Below are 16878 nucleotides of genomic sequence, written 5' to 3'. Positions count from 1 at the left end.
TTCTCAAAAATGTTATTTTTGTAATTTTTTCTGGTCTAGTCCACGGGCGAGTTTCATGCCTTTCAATAATGTGGCATTGTTTTTTATTACAGACCATTTTATTTATTTGTTTAGGTGCTACAGGTTCCACCGTTTTGGGTAATTTTTTTGACGCCTTAACTTTAACAATTCGCCTGTGCTGTCTGCTAAAATTAATTATAAAACAAAAAATATATTTCTACAGTTTAAGATATCCTTAATACAGTGAAAAAAGTCCCATTCGATTATACGTAGCAGTTTTCTTTTAATTAATTTCTAAAGATCACCTATTTTTTGGGGCTCTAGCCCGGATCAACCCCTTAAGTAGGGGTCCCAGGGGGTTTTAACTTCTAAACTTAGGGTTCCAGGGCCCTAAGATTTCTTAAGTTGGGTCCTAAGGGCTTTTAAATTCTAAACTAATGATTCCAGGACTCTAGGATTTCTTGAGTAGAGGTTCCAGGAGCTTTTAAATTCGAAAGTAAGGGTTCCAGGACTCTAGGATTTCTTCAATTGGGGTCATAGGGGCCTTGAATTCAGAAGTAAGGTTCTCAAGAACCTAGGATCCAAAAATTAGAGTTTTAGGAACCTACGCTCCTAAATTAACGCTCCTAGGAACCTTGGGCCATGAAGTAAAGTTCCAAACTAAACATCCCGGCATCCTAGAATCCAAGATTTCACGCGAAGACACCTAACTCTACAAACCCCTTGTTGCTCTTACAATATCCCTGCTTCTAAACAACACAACCAGTTCCTCGCAACAGAAGCCATCCAGCACTGGCCACCGTCCCACATCTTCACCTACCCCACTATTATTTCTAAATAAGCAACGTAAGCAACTCGCCATTTTTTACTTCAACCCGGAAAGAAGATGTCGAACGTTAGCCAAGAGGCGATCAGCGCGGCAGAGCAAAGGTTGTCGATGTCGAAACTCATCCTCAGGTTTATCGACACACGATCGACAGTAAATCCCCTCTAGCCTGGCGTTTCTCTTCGTTCCAGGTAAAGCCTTCACCTGCGCGCCCTCGCAGCTGTCTTGCAGCTCGCTCGTCGCATTTTACGCTTCGAAACTGGCTGTCGTCTCGAGTGTTTACCTTCTCATCAACGTGCAATCGTGGAACCCGAGGCATTATCGCCCTGCGCGCGCGCGCGCTATTTCAGCGCGTTATCAATTATTCCCGCGATCCGACGGAATACGGTGGAACGCCCCCCTTTGATGTCGGATCCCGCCCGCCCGCTTGCAACGCGCCACGCGAGAATTTTCATGAATATTTTGAGACAAGGGGGGCCTTGGAAGGCTTACGCCGCGGATACAATTGAAAGATGGACGACACCTTGCTCGCATGCATTTTAAAGCTGTGGAATGAGATTTCTTTGCCGAACACCTGAGAATTTCTTTCTCGCACAAGCCGCTTCGAAAATTGCTGGAGCGAAGGTTCTCTGAGGTTGGTCTGTATTTTCCGCGGGAGGTACTTAAATGTTTCAGAGGAATTTGGTATTAATTTAGGGGAGAATGTTGAGGGTAGAGGTTCGGGATACCCTGGAGGATCCTCAGATAGGTGATAAGTAGGTTCGACTTGGCACCCGTTACTGTGCACGACACTCTCGATAATTTCTGAGCCGACTAAGTGGCTGGACTACTATTTAGTGCTCGTAAATGTGCTAAGTGCTTCGATATATACGCGAAGAAGTTTTAAATGGAATGTGTTTGTACTGTTAACGGAAAACGATTGAGATAGTCTAATATTTACTTGCATTATGCCATAGCGACTTGTAATCAAATAGCTGGGAATTTAATTGTTACGCAAAGGTAATAATAAGGGCTTGATTGCACACAGAGTGAATTGCAATATGTTACAAAAAGAGAGATGAAGAAAAATATAGACTGTGATGCGAAAGGCGAGGTAGCATATGCAGGGTGTTCCATCAACTCTGTCCACCTCAAATATCTCCGGCATTTCAAGTAATAATTGAAAATGTTATTTGCGAAAGTTGCAAATGAATGCTTGCGAGGTACGCATAACAAAGCTGCAATATGTACCTATTTAATTTCTTTACAAGCGAAGGTATGAAGGAGATTTAAGCTTCAACTTTATTTTTTTAATCAAAATATCTGGTTTTTATGTCCAAATTTTATGGCATAGAAAATTCTGAGTATAAAAATACATTCTAAGGTACGTTTTATCCCCGCAAAATATTTAAAAAAAATTAAAAAGACTTTAAAAAAATCGCACTAAAAAGTAAAAACTAAAAATAGTCTGGAAGTTGGTGCCAAATAATTAAACTCTTACTAAAAAAAACGTTGTTCGATTATCATACAAGTTACAAATTCAGCTAGCTTCTTTGTTTAAGTCGATGAAAAGCACAGCGTTCCTTAGATAGGTACAGTGACTCGCATTAATATTCGGACACTTTTTAAAATCGCATAACTTTTTTAGAATTGGTCCAAACGACTTGAGTTTTTTTGAGAAGCTAGAAGGATTAGTTTGCTAACTGACGCGTTTCGTCACTTTGAAAAAAAATGTATTTGGTTGGAATAGCGAAACGAATAGTAAAGGTCGATTTTTAACCTTATTTTTGTGAGCTTGTAACGAAAATTAAAAAAAAAAACCGTTTGTAGATTGCAGTAAGTTGTATACGTGCCTAAATTTTCATCAAAATCGGTTAACGTTGCTCCGAGCTACAAACGTTTAAAGATTGCAGAATAAGGTCGAAAAAATCGCTGATTTCGGGAATTTTCGTGATTCTCGACCTTATTCTGCGATCTTTAATCGTTTGTAGCTCGGAGCAACGTTAACCGATTTTGATGAAATTTTAGGCACGTATACAACTTACTCCAATCTACAAACAGTTTTTTTGTTTTTAATTTTCATTACAAGCTCATAAAAAAGTTTAAAAATCGACCTTTACTATTTTTATCGCTATTCCGACCAAATACATTTTTTTCAAAACGACCAAATACGTCATTTAGCAAACTAATCCTTCTAGCTTCTCAAAAAAACTCAAGTCGTTTAGACCAATTCTAAAAAAGTTATGCGATTTTAAAAAGTGTCCGAATATTAATGCGAGTCACAGTATTCGATTTTGTCCATCCAACCTGACAAGTCATTTCATCAGAACCCCTCCACGTTTGCACCCCACAAGCGCCCCTATCCCCCCCACTATTTCTCATCATTTTCATAAAAAACAGTCCACTTGCCTCCACGCAATTCTGAATCCTTTAATCACCCATGGTCCCCACGTCTACAGGACAAGAAACTGACGCCGATTAGTAAACACACCAACGCCCGTCATCCCCAAAGCGCGTGTCACAGAAAAGATCGTCATATTTTCATTTCAGTCAAGGTGCCGCGGCACCGGAGCCTGAAAAATCCGTCGCCTGAAATTTATGCGGCAATGCATTCGCGGCTTACTGTGCCCGACCGCTGAGAGAATGGCAGCGCGTTGCGCAAACTTGCGCGACCTCACGCGCCTCGAAAAGGTTGACGGTGCGGGAGTTCCGCGTGCCCGTTCTTCTGTCCCCTTCTGCTGACGAGCGGAGGGGGAAAGAAGTATCAGAGCAGAGCTATTGCAAGGTGCCACTCGCGGTGCTCGGCTATCTCACGATCTCCCGAATTCAATTAGGAGGACTGTGTACTGGGTGCTCCAGAAGGGGTGCAGCGTTCTGTGAATATAATGGAAGCTGTAGGAAGGAAGTGGGGTGGTTTGACGAATGGAGGCTTCGGAACTAATTCTTCCCTAGGCCGCCGGGTTTTCGGTTAATGGTTTTTAGAGGTCTGCGATAGGATGGTGGTGTTAAGTGTCATGTTTGGGCTCGAGTGGGGAGGGTGAGGAGTTAGTTTAGGGTGGATTGGGATTTGGAGTTGGAAGCATGAAGAGGAATGTGGTTTTAAGGGTTTTTAGAAAAATATGTTTTATTTTTTTAGAATACTTATTTGTGGCAAGATCTGGTACTTGTTTTGTTTTTAAATGCTGAGCTTTTGGGACGTCAGTAATTTTGTAGTTGCAGAATTTTGCGAAGGATTGCTTGGTGAGTTTTGATATGTGGTACTAAATACATAGTATGTCGAAACTTTTAGTGGAATATTTGTTCTGTGTGCCCGCAATTCTGAAACCCCTTGTACATGTGGAGAGTGTTGGAGCATCCAACAGTTGTTTCGCATCGTGTTCCGCCGCTTCGTCTTGATATTGCTGGCGGCAGCCATTAGGATATTAGGATTAGGGAGAAGAAACCTGGCTCCTGGTAGCTAAATTGGTTGGAGCAGTTGTCTGTCCTATATCGGGCTCTTGAATTATTGCAGAGACGAAAAAGGTGGTTTAACTTTACACTTTAAGTTACTCGTCAAATTAGCAGAGATCTATTACTCAATACTCTACTCCTTAAACACCGGGCATTCGTAAAACCAACGTATAACATGATTTCAAAATCAATAATTCATTTACTGTGGTTTGGTAAAAAAAAGTTAGAAACTCATTTTTTTACATGCATACATAAAAGTGTTAGAAGACTTATAATACATATTATATGTTTTTTTTTGTTAAATTGTTTATTTAAGGACTTGGTATCAGGTTCATACAGTTTTTTGGCAATAATAAACATAGAACAAAAGAAAATGCCTTAAAATTATGTAACATATTATTTGGTCGGTGCTTCCGATGCTTATAATATAACAGTCTTTGGTCTGAGTGGTTAGCTACCTTATATTAGTAAGGTGTATGCCTATAGGGCGGCAAACAGTCTTGGAAATAATTGATAATAAAAAGGGAAAAAAAGTCCGAAGAAAAAACCCCGTGCATATTATATGTTGGCGTATACGGTGGGGCAGCGATACGAGCTGTAAACAGAGGGCTGAGGCCTGGACACTGTCGGTGTCACATTTATGGCCCTACCGTCAAGGATCCAGTTCCTGATCACTTAAGAGAAACTACCGCGGATTTTTAAACTTGTAAAGGGAAAACTTAACCAAATTTAAAAGATTTTGTGCTACTTCAGTAAATCTATGTTTTATCTTTAATTTGGTATTTAAAAAAGTGCGCACATATTAATAATTATTTTACAATTTCACTTTGAAAGTGAAAAATGCAAAGGGAGCAGTTTCTGATCACCTTCGCGCGTTTTACTATGAGCTGTCAAATTTTGCGTATAAATTTCAAAATACTTCATAATTATTTAGTAATTTGTTAGAATAAATTTGTATCATAATAAGCTTATTATTTGGTTTATTTTCCTGAACTGATCAGGAATTGGGTTCTGATCAGGAACTGGGTCCTTGACGGTATGCACCGCTGCCCCTCCTTAGTTGAACTCTCCTATCTAGCATTTTTTCATTTTTTGAGATATGTTAAAATATTTGAAGTTCCACACGTCTATTACATTTTAAGTAAAGTTAGAAAATTCTACGTGCTGCGTAAAGATTTATAAACAGTCTAATGTATTTAACCTAACTTCTTTCCAAATGGTTATAATATCCTATCTAAAACAATTAATTAATTGGTACGTTAATAATACATCACTTACCGGTACACCTATTACAAAAAATTATATTAGGCTGTTACGAAATAATGACAACATGTTTTAATTTGAATGAAGGAGAATAAGGACGGTACAAATTAAATGATAAAACTTCAGTTTTCTCGGTTGTTTCAAAATGTTAGATAGGGCATTTTAACTAAAGAGGGCAGCGTGGTTGTGCCAGTCAGTTCTTCTCCAGACGCAGTAGACGCTACACGCGATCCTTTCCAGTTTGCACGAACAGTTTTCTATTATTTCTTATGATTATCATTTAACACTATTGGCTCCATTGTATCAATAAAGTGATTTTATCGTATTTGCTCTATTGAGTTACTGCTCACTCTACCGGGTGACCCAACATTATATTGGTATCACTGGTTTATCCTGTGCAACCCCCAATCTTTAATACATAATTGAAGAATCCTTGCAGCAAACACTTAAGTGGCAAAATTAAAAAAAATGTATTGGAAAATGTTCTGTACGTGTCAATGTTAATACTATAGTATAACATTTAATTTTTAGCACTTACAGTGTTTTCTATTATACAAGGACTCTTCAAGTCTATCAAATGTATCCATTTTATTTTCATTACCCAGTTCACACTTTAAACTTTCTTTTGACCCCCACTGAAATTCCACGAATCACTAATCCTTCCACTTTTACGCAGTTTAATAGCTTCATTATTCACCTTTAATATAAACTTCGTTACTTCTAAAAGTCATCCACTCGGAGTGCAAATGCTTAATACTATTTCCCAATTAATCTCATCCCCCCTCTAGCCTAACAGTTCTTTATTACCAACAGATCTCAGCAAAATGCCACCGAACAATGCTTCGTTTACCAAGCAACAAATCCGCCGAAAAAGAGCAGCGAATTGCCGGCGGATCTATCGACACGGAGAATCATATCGCCTCGTGATCCGTCCAATCTGCTCGCCTCGAAACAAACGACAGATTCTCCTCGGACGTAAATTCTGCGCCTAGCAGTCGTCGGGCGGCGTATGCTTCCCGCTGCACGGTTGAATAGCAAGAAAATGCAGATCGAAACGAAACACCGTAATTGATTTAGGATTTGATCGATCGCCCACCCTCAGTCCCCTTCGATTGAACCAGAAGCTTCCTCTATTTTTCCACCGCTTTTTTTGCTCGCCCACCTACACGAAGCGACTTCAATTAAATCGAAGCAGCGATTCAGAATCGGGGTCGAACAATAAGCCGGGGTATCGTGGAAAAATGCAACAGCCAATGGGATTGCGGGAGGTCTGCGCTTTGGGACCCCTCCCCCTCCCCCCTGCTTTAAGTAGCTTGTTAATAAAATTACAGGAGATCGATAGCCGATGAGTGCACTCGACTCTCCGTCTTCTCGTCGAATGTATTCTCGATGCTGGCTCCGTGATCCACTTCCGTCGAATCGCGCGTTCAGATGCGTTTGAGGAATAAAAGCACCCCCGGCCGACGCGAAATTAGGTTTCCCGCCTTTGAAGTGGACTGGCTTCTACCCGGTGCTTCGAGAGGTGCTCGTGGAAACGTTTTAATTTTAATGTTCTCCGGGGCTGCCTGGATACTGGATGGTGTGGCTGGTGCACGACGCGGGGCGGTTCGGGTGGAGCAGATTCGAAGAAAAATTCAGACCGGCCACTTGCTTCTGCGCAGCCTTTTCCGCGAGGGGTGTTCTTTCATTTATGATCATTCCTGCGGCTGTCTCGGAGAGATCGTGTCATTAGGGGTTGGGTGAGGTTGAGGGCTGACGCTTGGGGCTAATACTACTTGCCGTTAGAGGTCAAAGTGGAAGATCCATTCTTCGCTTTTGGAGGAGTCGTATTTGTTCGTCGAAGCGGCGGGTTTGGGTGCAGCGTTGTTTTCGGGGGAAGTGGGGGTAGGAATTAATAAACATTGGGGAGTATTTTAAATGTATGCTGTGAAGGGATAGGAGCAATGTGTAAGTAAGATAGAAGTGCGTTTGGTGAAGGAATGGATGTGTTGTATGAATTTCTGTGGGTTAGTTGTATGTATGTGATGCAGAGGAGGAATATTTGGTTTAAGGGGACTAGGCAGTCAGATCGATCGAAAATCAAGTATTTTTTGCGAATTAATTAGAAGGAGATGAATACAAATTGTGACTAGTACTTTTGGGTAATGATTGTTAATACTATAAACAGTAAAAAAAAATTATTTGAATAATATATACATATGTATGACAGCGCTACAGTTGCCTGATATATAGGTGTTTTTTTTCTGGAGCCGATGTAATTTTGCAGTGATTCTAGCTGTAAGAAATTCAATTGTGAAATATCCTCTAAAATTGATACTTTGCCCTGGCATTCATTTTGCCCTGAACCTATTGAAAAAGAAAAAAAATCAAAATTATAAAAATGGCGGCTGTAAAACGGTAAATTTTACAGAAACCTGATTTTTCGCCAGGAAAAAGAGCCATTTTATTTATTTTTTTTTGCAAAACAGAAGTTTTCACGGACTTACGCGTAGGTTCAGGTCGTAACTAGACATGTTTCACATATGCTGAATTTTTTTCAAATCGATTTGTACCTCTGTTTTCTCGCAATCGCTGCAAAACGAAGAGGAAATATGATTCCGAGAAAAACGCGTTTAAAGTTTCGAAAGAGGAATTTAGTCTACCTGCGTGCGGACAGACACGGTTTACGACGCGCTCAACCTTTTCGGCTGTAAAATCCTTAATTTTGCAAATTTTAACATAAACCGAACGGCATTTTACTCGGGAAGGATGGTGTTTTCGAAAAATACAACAAAGAAAATCGAGTGTCTGACTGCCTAGTCCCCTTAATAGAATGTAGAAGTGGGAGATTGTGGAAAATGTAGTTGGTAGGTACTGTGTTGTTATGGGGACATTCCATGCGAACACCTAAGTCATTCCACGCCAAATCGATCACCTTTTTCCTTTCTGAAAGGTCATCGATTTGACGTGGAATGACCCTTATCTCCAAAACAACATACTACCACGTGATTAAGAGCTCCCTAGAACCCCTCGATTCGCAAGATCGCGGCGCTACCTGGCCAACAAAGGGTGCAGCGTGAAGGGCAGAATGAGGAACGCCATTCTGAAGGCCTCCCTCGCATTGCAACTACTTACATATGTACATGCTGCGTTCCGCTATTCAGAAACGGCCTGCTCCTCGGTGTACACTTTTGCAGGATTATTATAATCCCTGCCCGTTGAAACAGAGTCTTCTCTAATGGAAGATAATGCAAATCCCGTCGCAATTCCGACGAGGGATCCAACAATGAGACGAACAGCCTCGAGGGGCTACATAACCGTCCATGGATACAGCACGGTGTGCCCGAGTTGTACAACAATGTACCCGTCGGCCCTGCTGCTGTATAGAGACGGCAGGATGGATAGCGGATACCACTGTAGACTAGGAGCAATGGGTAACGGTAACCGACTTAAGCTTATCTCCGTTTAACGGAGTACCCCCTCTACGCGGTGCCCTCATTAATTGATTACATGTACACCGAGGCAAAGAATGTCCCTTTAATTACCAGAGTGGCGCAAACTTCGCGCGAAGGGCGTCCATTTCGCCAACACCTCGATTACAGTCCGTGGATATGGACCATGTGCGAGCTTATAACGAAACATTGCTCTGAAACTATATTTATGGAATGTTGTGGGGGTGTTAGTTAAGCGGATGCCAAGTGTGTGAGGTTGGGCTATTATTTGCTGTGCACTTGTGGTATTTAGAGCGATATTTTGTAAATACCTAGTCCAGAGCATTATATAGCGTGTTAGTTTTAAGGGGGAACACCACTGTGACGGCCGGAAAAGTAAGCCATATCTAAAAATTTTTTTCGGGAATAGTTTATAGTTTTCATAGAAAATTTGTATTACCTACCTTTAGTACGCTGTCTTAAGAGACTATGCAAAAAAAATAAGTAGAAAAATATCCATAAATTATAATATATTCATTAATCATCTAGACCCCCCTCCCCCGAGTTGGTCGAATGTGTAACTATGGAACAGCAGGTCCGAAATCAAATTTGATTTTTCTTTTATATACTATATGAGTGTAGTTTCCGTTGTACGTACGGATTCTTTGATCGAAAACAGATTTTTTTATATATGCTCGAAAAACTGTCCACCTTATTTGCGGATTTTTTAAAGTTTTCTTCTAAAGCGCACCATTTTTACAAAAATAGTTTGTTTAAGAAATCGGTACGTACAGCGGAAACTACACTCGTATAGTTTATAAAAAAAAAAATGAAATTTGATTTCGGACCTGCTGTTCCATAGTTACACATTCGACTAGCTCGCGTGAGGGTGTCTAGAAGATTAATTAATATCTATTAAAATTTATGGATGTTTTTCTATTTATTTATTTTTATATAGTCCTTAAGACAGCGTACTAAAGGTAGGTAATAAAATTTTTCTATGAAAACTGTAAATTATTCTTAAAAAAAATTCTTAAAAATGGCTTACCTTTCCGGCCGTCACAATGGTGTTCCCCCTTAAGTGAGCTTTATTCTGATGAATCTAAAGAAATGAGGCACCACTTTCTTCTGATGATTTTAAAGAAACGAGGCACCACTTTCTTCTGATGATTTTAAAGAAATGAAGCGCCCCTTCTGAAAATTTTAAAGAATTGAGGAACCCCTTCTGATAATTTTAAAGTAATGATGCACCTCTTCTGATAATTTTAAAGAAATAAGGCACCTTCTGATAATTTTAAAGAAGTTACGCACCTCATTCTTCTGATGATTTTAAAGAAATAAGGTACCCCTAGCTTCTGAAGATTTTAAAGAAATGAAGCGCTCCTTCTGAAAATTTTAAAGAATTGAGGAACCCCTTCTGATAATTTTAAATTAATGATGCACCTCATTCCTCTGATGATTTTAAATAAATAAGGCACACCTTTTCTTCTGGTGAATTTAAAGAATTAAAGCACCCTTTCTTCTAATAAATTTAAGGAAACGAGGCACTCCTTTTTTCTGATAAATTTAAAAAAATGAAGCACCACTTGTCTACGATTGCCTGTTATAATACTCAAGATGCTCTTCGCACAGTGTGCCACGAATTATTTGGTTTGCAGAGGTGGTGTTTTCACGCATCCGTAACTAGTCCACACGGGAAACGATTTTATAAGAGATTCCTGAGCGAAATCCCCACACTGCTACCCTGATGGGATTAATCTCTCCTCCACGAGACTTTATTGCATGCCTCTTTATCGTGCCAGCTTGAGCTCCCCGAATATACTACTTTGCTTGGAATTGGCCTTTTTGCGAGGACACTAGATGATAGGATAACGGCGAACATTGACTTCGCCTGAAACTTCCGAGACAATGTAATTACCTTCTCCGCTCTGTGCAAGCTTAACCATCGGCCGTATTTCGGTCCCGAAATTTCTAATTGCAAATCTGCTGTAAAATCATTACCGAAAAGCCACGCACTGGCCTCCGCGGTATGTAAAATTCATGTCCAGTAAGAGGAACAGCAGGGGAATCGAGTTTCACCCGCCATCATTACAGTTTCGACGTCAGACGGTCCACTTCCGCTAACAAGCGGAGTAAATTGCAAAAGTTCCGCTGCCCGTCGTTATAATTCCGAAATAGACCCCCCTCCCCCCTGAACAAAGTCGTAATTTACATCCAGGAAGAGCACCGTCCCCCGCAACAACCCCCTCGGAACAATAAATTAATTATCTTTCTTGGGCCAGCCAGTGGAATCGATCAAGGATAAATCAGAGTGGACAAAGCTGGGGCATCCAAGCGCCCTCGCCAAGATGATGAATAATCATGCGCCAGATAGCAAATAGCTGTCAATGATGGCCCGATAATGGCCGGTCGGTTCATCTTGCCCGCTCGATAATGGTTAGTTCATTACCCGAAGATTCCGCATCGAATTTCCCGCGGAAGGCAAACGTATCAGCCCCGGGGGGGATTTCCTCGGATTTTAATTAATCCCGCGTAATAATGGCGTCATAATGGGAGGATCGGGCATCACTGCTGGATGGCGTTTTCCATCATCGCAGTTCTGGGAATAATAAATTATGCTGTCTGGCTGGGCATCGTTAAGTCGTTTGGAGGCTTGTGTGTGTGTGTGTAAAAGGTACTAATCCGTTTCAAAATAAAAGTTATACGTACACTGCCGGTCGTAAATGCTAGGACACCTGGCCTGTGTGGAATAATTGTGGAAAACCTTGCAAATTCAATGAAAGGCTCTGAGAAATTTTACTTCGTTTGGTATTTTAAATTGAAAGCAGCGGGGAGTATTCAGTCGGTACCAAGTATCACATTTCCTGCATATTTTAATACAATAGGTGTTTTAATATATGTAGCGACTGCCACTTAGGTATGATAATAATTGTAAATTTGCGCACTGCGACTTTCTGAACTCGATAAATATAATACTCGAGGCACTCTAAGGAAATTGTTATAACTTTGCTGCCTTCCATCTCTCACCCCTGCAAGTATCGTTGGCTTGTTGGTAAAGTAAATGCAAATTTGAAGTTCAATCTATTACAATAAACCAGGTAATAATTGAAAGCTATTGTAAAATACGTAAACTTTTTCCCCGTTTTGATTTTTATTCATCCATTGTGGTAAAAATGGACTTGGTCAGTTTAACCACCAAGCCAACATGTACAAACACAGTAAAGATTTCATTGATTTCCACGGAATCACTGTTCTGCTAATTTAATTCTATAGATATTACCCATTTGGGGTACACCGTGTGCGGGTCTCCCCTACTCGCGTCTCTTAACCATAGCCTCTGACCGCCTGTGGGGCGTTTCCCGCCCAAGCGAACACATGTATACCTCCATAGCCCTCAAAGGGTTAACATACACTTACTTAGTCTCCCTGAGTGGGTTAAAGGGATATTCTCGCATAGAGGGAGGAGATCCTCTATTCTTTTTAGCGACGACCCACAAAAAAACTACGCAATTTTTACCGCTGAGCATTATCCACACATATTTACTAACATTTCAGTAAATTGTAAACAAAATTATATATAATAATAATAATTATATATAATTTTGTTTACAATTTATAATAATAATTAATATATATATAATAATAATTAATGGAGATATGGGTTTTTCTCAAAACAGTGTTTTTCATGACGTTACACACGATATCTCAACTTCTAGTGGGCCAATGTGGTCCACCTTTTTCGTACACTTTCAGAAAACATATAATTCCAGTTGGTAGCAGAATCAAGGCGAAATAATTTTCTTTTCGCAAGTTTAAGGCCGTTTAAAGACGAAAGAAAAACCCGGAAAAGTTGAATTAAAATTCAAAGTCTCGTCATTTTGTGATTTTTTTTCATAAATCTGCTACCGGCTATAGCCACACTCTTACTGATTAAGAATCCTTTTGGTTTTTTCGTTTTGGATCAGCGGAACAGCCGGAATACAGGTCCCACCAATTTTGATCAATTTTTTGACGCCTTGACTTTAACGACTCCCCAGTGCGGTCTGCAATGATTAATAATAAAACAGAAAATATATTTCTATAATTTAAGACATCCTTAATACAATGCAAAAAGTCCCATTAAATTATATATAGCAGTTTTCCTTTAATTAATTCCTAAACATCACCTATTTTGGGGGGCTCTAGACCGGAACCTCCCCTTAATCGAACCACTTCAAAAACTTTCCGCAACGTATTTCAGAAATATGTACTGGCTCAAGACGCTCAATTAATTACAATACCACTGTGCAGACAAGACAACTAATACACGGTTAGTTAGTAATGAAATACCATCGCTGTGACATTCAAGAGTTCTGTAACGGAGATAAGCCGGGGTCTCAAATTAGGAGAGGTCGTCATATTCGGCTACTTTACCCTACTGAATTAACTAAAGAGTCTCTTGTTACACTTAAACAAGAAACATCCAAAAGAAGAGATATCGTTACTGTATCCCTTATAAAATTTTGCAGAATCCAGAATCTCATGAAAACGATGCAAAGAATGCATTTTTCCAATTAACATCCAAGACAGTCATGTATAAAACGGCGAAACAAATTCTAAGTAGACTCTTCGGAAAATATAACAATAACCACGGTTATCCTGAAAATACTGAAAACCTTAGAGATCCTGAAAATGAAGAATTACCTTTAACAAAACAATTAGAATTAGCAATCACAGATAGCCTCCAACAATTTAGTGTCAACCAAGGAGACGATAAATTCCGTCATATTCGGCTACTTCACCCTACCCCCTTAATCTAAAGACGCACTTGCAGAAGACTCCAGCTGTGTACATACATCGTCTACGAAGCTAATGAGAATGTCAAATAAAAACCAAAATAATAAATACCCTACCACCAATATTTTATATTGCCCTTCTTTCGTTCACTTTCAACCCTCCAAGTCTCGTGTGCCCCTGAGATATGATACTCCCTCTTTTACACACCTTTCTGCGATTCGGAAAAGCACGTGGCGCAAGTTTGTGGCAGCCAGAACGAGGAATTATCGCGACAGGGTATTCCCAGCAGTGGCAACTAGGTGTGAAGGGTGATTCATAAGTATCAGGGTAGCGTCGTTAATGCGCGGCATAAAAATTTAACGGCGCCCATTATCGTAAAAATCCGACCAGCCCCGAATGACCCGAGGTCGCCGCGAGAAAGTCATTCCGCCGTCCATGGCAATTAGTCCTGAATTATTATGCCGTAACGCAGCTGCAATTCCGCGAGAATCGCCCATGTAATCCACGCAGCACCGCCACCGGCTTTGTTTCCCTGTTTTTCTTCTTCGTTCTCGGTGAACGGAGACAACGGAACGGGGGGCTAATTAAACGGAGCCCTTTGCTGCGACAGTGCACCCGTGAAAATTATTTCTTGCCTCTTCGCTTCGCTCTGTGAATTTTTACGTTCATTCTCCTTATTGACATTGTGACACAACTTAGGGGGCGAGTGTGAATCCCCTTCAGCCTCTCAGAAACAAGGATCAATTCCATAAAATAAAATAGGGAGGAAATAATTGTCGAGCTTCAGATTTATATTACAAATAAGTTCAGATGAAATTGATCGGTTAAAAGGGTCATTCCGGTTAGCGCGCCGATAAATTCAACGATTTTCAGGAATTCATTGCGACGAAAATAATTATAGTAATGGAGTGAAACTTTTCTCTATACATTAAACTACATTTCTGCGGTAAATAAAAAATATAAAAGTAATAAAATTATTGCTTTTCAAGTGCTTTTGAAAGCGGTCTTAATGACTTGTTTAAAAATTCATGCTTCGTTCGTGCAGGCGATTTCAGCAGTTAGACTTATCTGAAACCAAAAATCCAAACGGACTCTTGAGCAGCATGGCTGTCGCTATCGGTAGGACTACAATTAGTGATTTATCTTACAAATTAGCAAAATGGCGGGCAAAATGCAAGAAAAATGTTTTCCGGCTTTTTTCTTTTGCTATTTTCGATTTTAAAAGTATGTTAGACTCGATGAAAATACTCGGTTGTAGTCCCTGCGAGAGTCATAGGTGTGTAGAATAAGCAGTAGACTTTCTAAAGCAATCGGTTCGATAGATTTTCAGATTTTATCTTCACGATGTGAAAAAATGACGTTTCGAGAAAAACGCGTTCAAAGTTCTCGTCTGCAGAGGCCGAGCCACTGTGCTCCCTACAAAATGCCTCTGTGGAAGCTAAAATAACCGGAATTTTTCCATGAAAATTTAACAGTACATTCTTGAGGTAGCTCGTCATAAAGAAGGTGTAAAAAAATTGTTTGTGATGAAAATTTGCAGAGTAATTGATTAATTGTTTAATAATAAATCAACCAATTCAAAACCTATTTAAGAAAGATATTTCACGATGTTTAACTATTAGTAATTTGTAAGTTAAGCTCGTGCAACACTCGCGTAAATGCTTAAATAATTTAGAATTATTTCGTTGCAACTATAGTACAAACGTAACGCATATAATAATAAGAAAAATACGAAATGAGTAGAAATGTGCATATGAGCACAAATTAGGACATTCACCTTACTTTCGAAAAATGTTTAAAAAAAAAAAGAACCTGAATGACCCCTTAAGTAGGAAAATTGGGAAAATGGAAAATGGTGGTGATCGGTTTAGCTTCCAAATGTGTTATCGGCGATCCATGGTAGCTTGCTCGTTTCATCGGCGTTGAGAGCTCATTATGACCATTACGGAGTATAACTCGTAAAATTTAATGATTCGCCAACATTTGCCTTGCAGTATTGTCGTTTGGTGCGCAGGATGGCTACACACGAATAGGCGATGCCTCGATGAATATTTCAAGTGTTAATCTGCATGGTTGAAAATTCGAAGAGGTCAGGGGTTAAAGTGGTCTTCAAAGTTACTTTAATCAATCACGAAGAAATTTTGAGATCCCCGCGAAGTGTCCTCAAAATAACCGGAGAAGCTACCCCAAAGTAATCTTGAAGTAACTTCGAAGAACCTCCAAACCACCCTCACTCAACCCTCCACTGATCTCGAACCGATCTCCAAAATCTCTCGAATTTCCCTTGACACCAGATCTCCCTTTCCAAATTTCCCGCCCCCCGGCTTACTTGTTGCACACCCCGCGACGAACCCCACCCCCTTTGAAGCCTCCACTCTCCTAAAATCTTGCACAGCATCGCAACTGTTCCTCCTCCGTCGTGTGCTTCGCAGGAGCCAGCCACTGTGGCGTAAAAACGTCCAGAGCTGTGAAGCACAGACGGAGAATTATTTTCGCGTGACGCCGCGATGCATCAGTGCGGAATTTGAAACGTAAAAGCCTGTTTGCAGCGCGGAGGAAGGACAATAGCCAGCAGGGACCAGGGAATTTTGTTTGCGGAATTCCTGCCGCGGTCGCGGCTGATTAAATTTCACCACCAACTTTTTACCAGCCGCGTTGCGCGCGGTCGGACGTCGGATAATTGCGCGAACAGCGAATTATCCATCGGTTACATTGTTCCCATGAACGTTCATTTTGCACGAAGATGAATCGGCCCGTCCGCGTTTAATTCCCCGGCTAATGAATACCGTTCTTCTTGGCCACCGTGTACCTTCAACGGAACCCATTAATCCCCCCGAGAACGAAGCGATAACTGTGTTTCTAATAACACTCCGAATTGTAATCCATCAGTTAGATGACCTCCATAAGCGAGCCCGAGTGCGAACACCTATTATCTTCATATTAATTCAGTCTTCTACCTGATAGAATCTACGAGCTGATCAATGGTTGCATCAAGGCCCGAGCTCGGGTGCTTTATTCCCTGAGCTGTTGTTGCTCTGATAACTCAATGCGCGTACGGTGTACGGTTCACCGTGCAGGTAGGTGCAGCGAGTTCTCCTTTATTAGCTAAAGGGCTCTTACGCGAGACACTTTTGCTGAAATGCTGTTTTGCAGAAATTCTATGTTTTCTTCCTG

This window comes from Andrena cerasifolii, chromosome 2 (assembly GCF_050908995.1).
Source record: "Andrena cerasifolii isolate SP2316 chromosome 2, iyAndCera1_principal, whole genome shotgun sequence".
Classification (NCBI taxonomy): Eukaryota; Metazoa; Arthropoda; class Insecta; order Hymenoptera; family Andrenidae; genus Andrena; species Andrena cerasifolii.
This window is presented reverse-complemented; position numbering follows the sequence as displayed.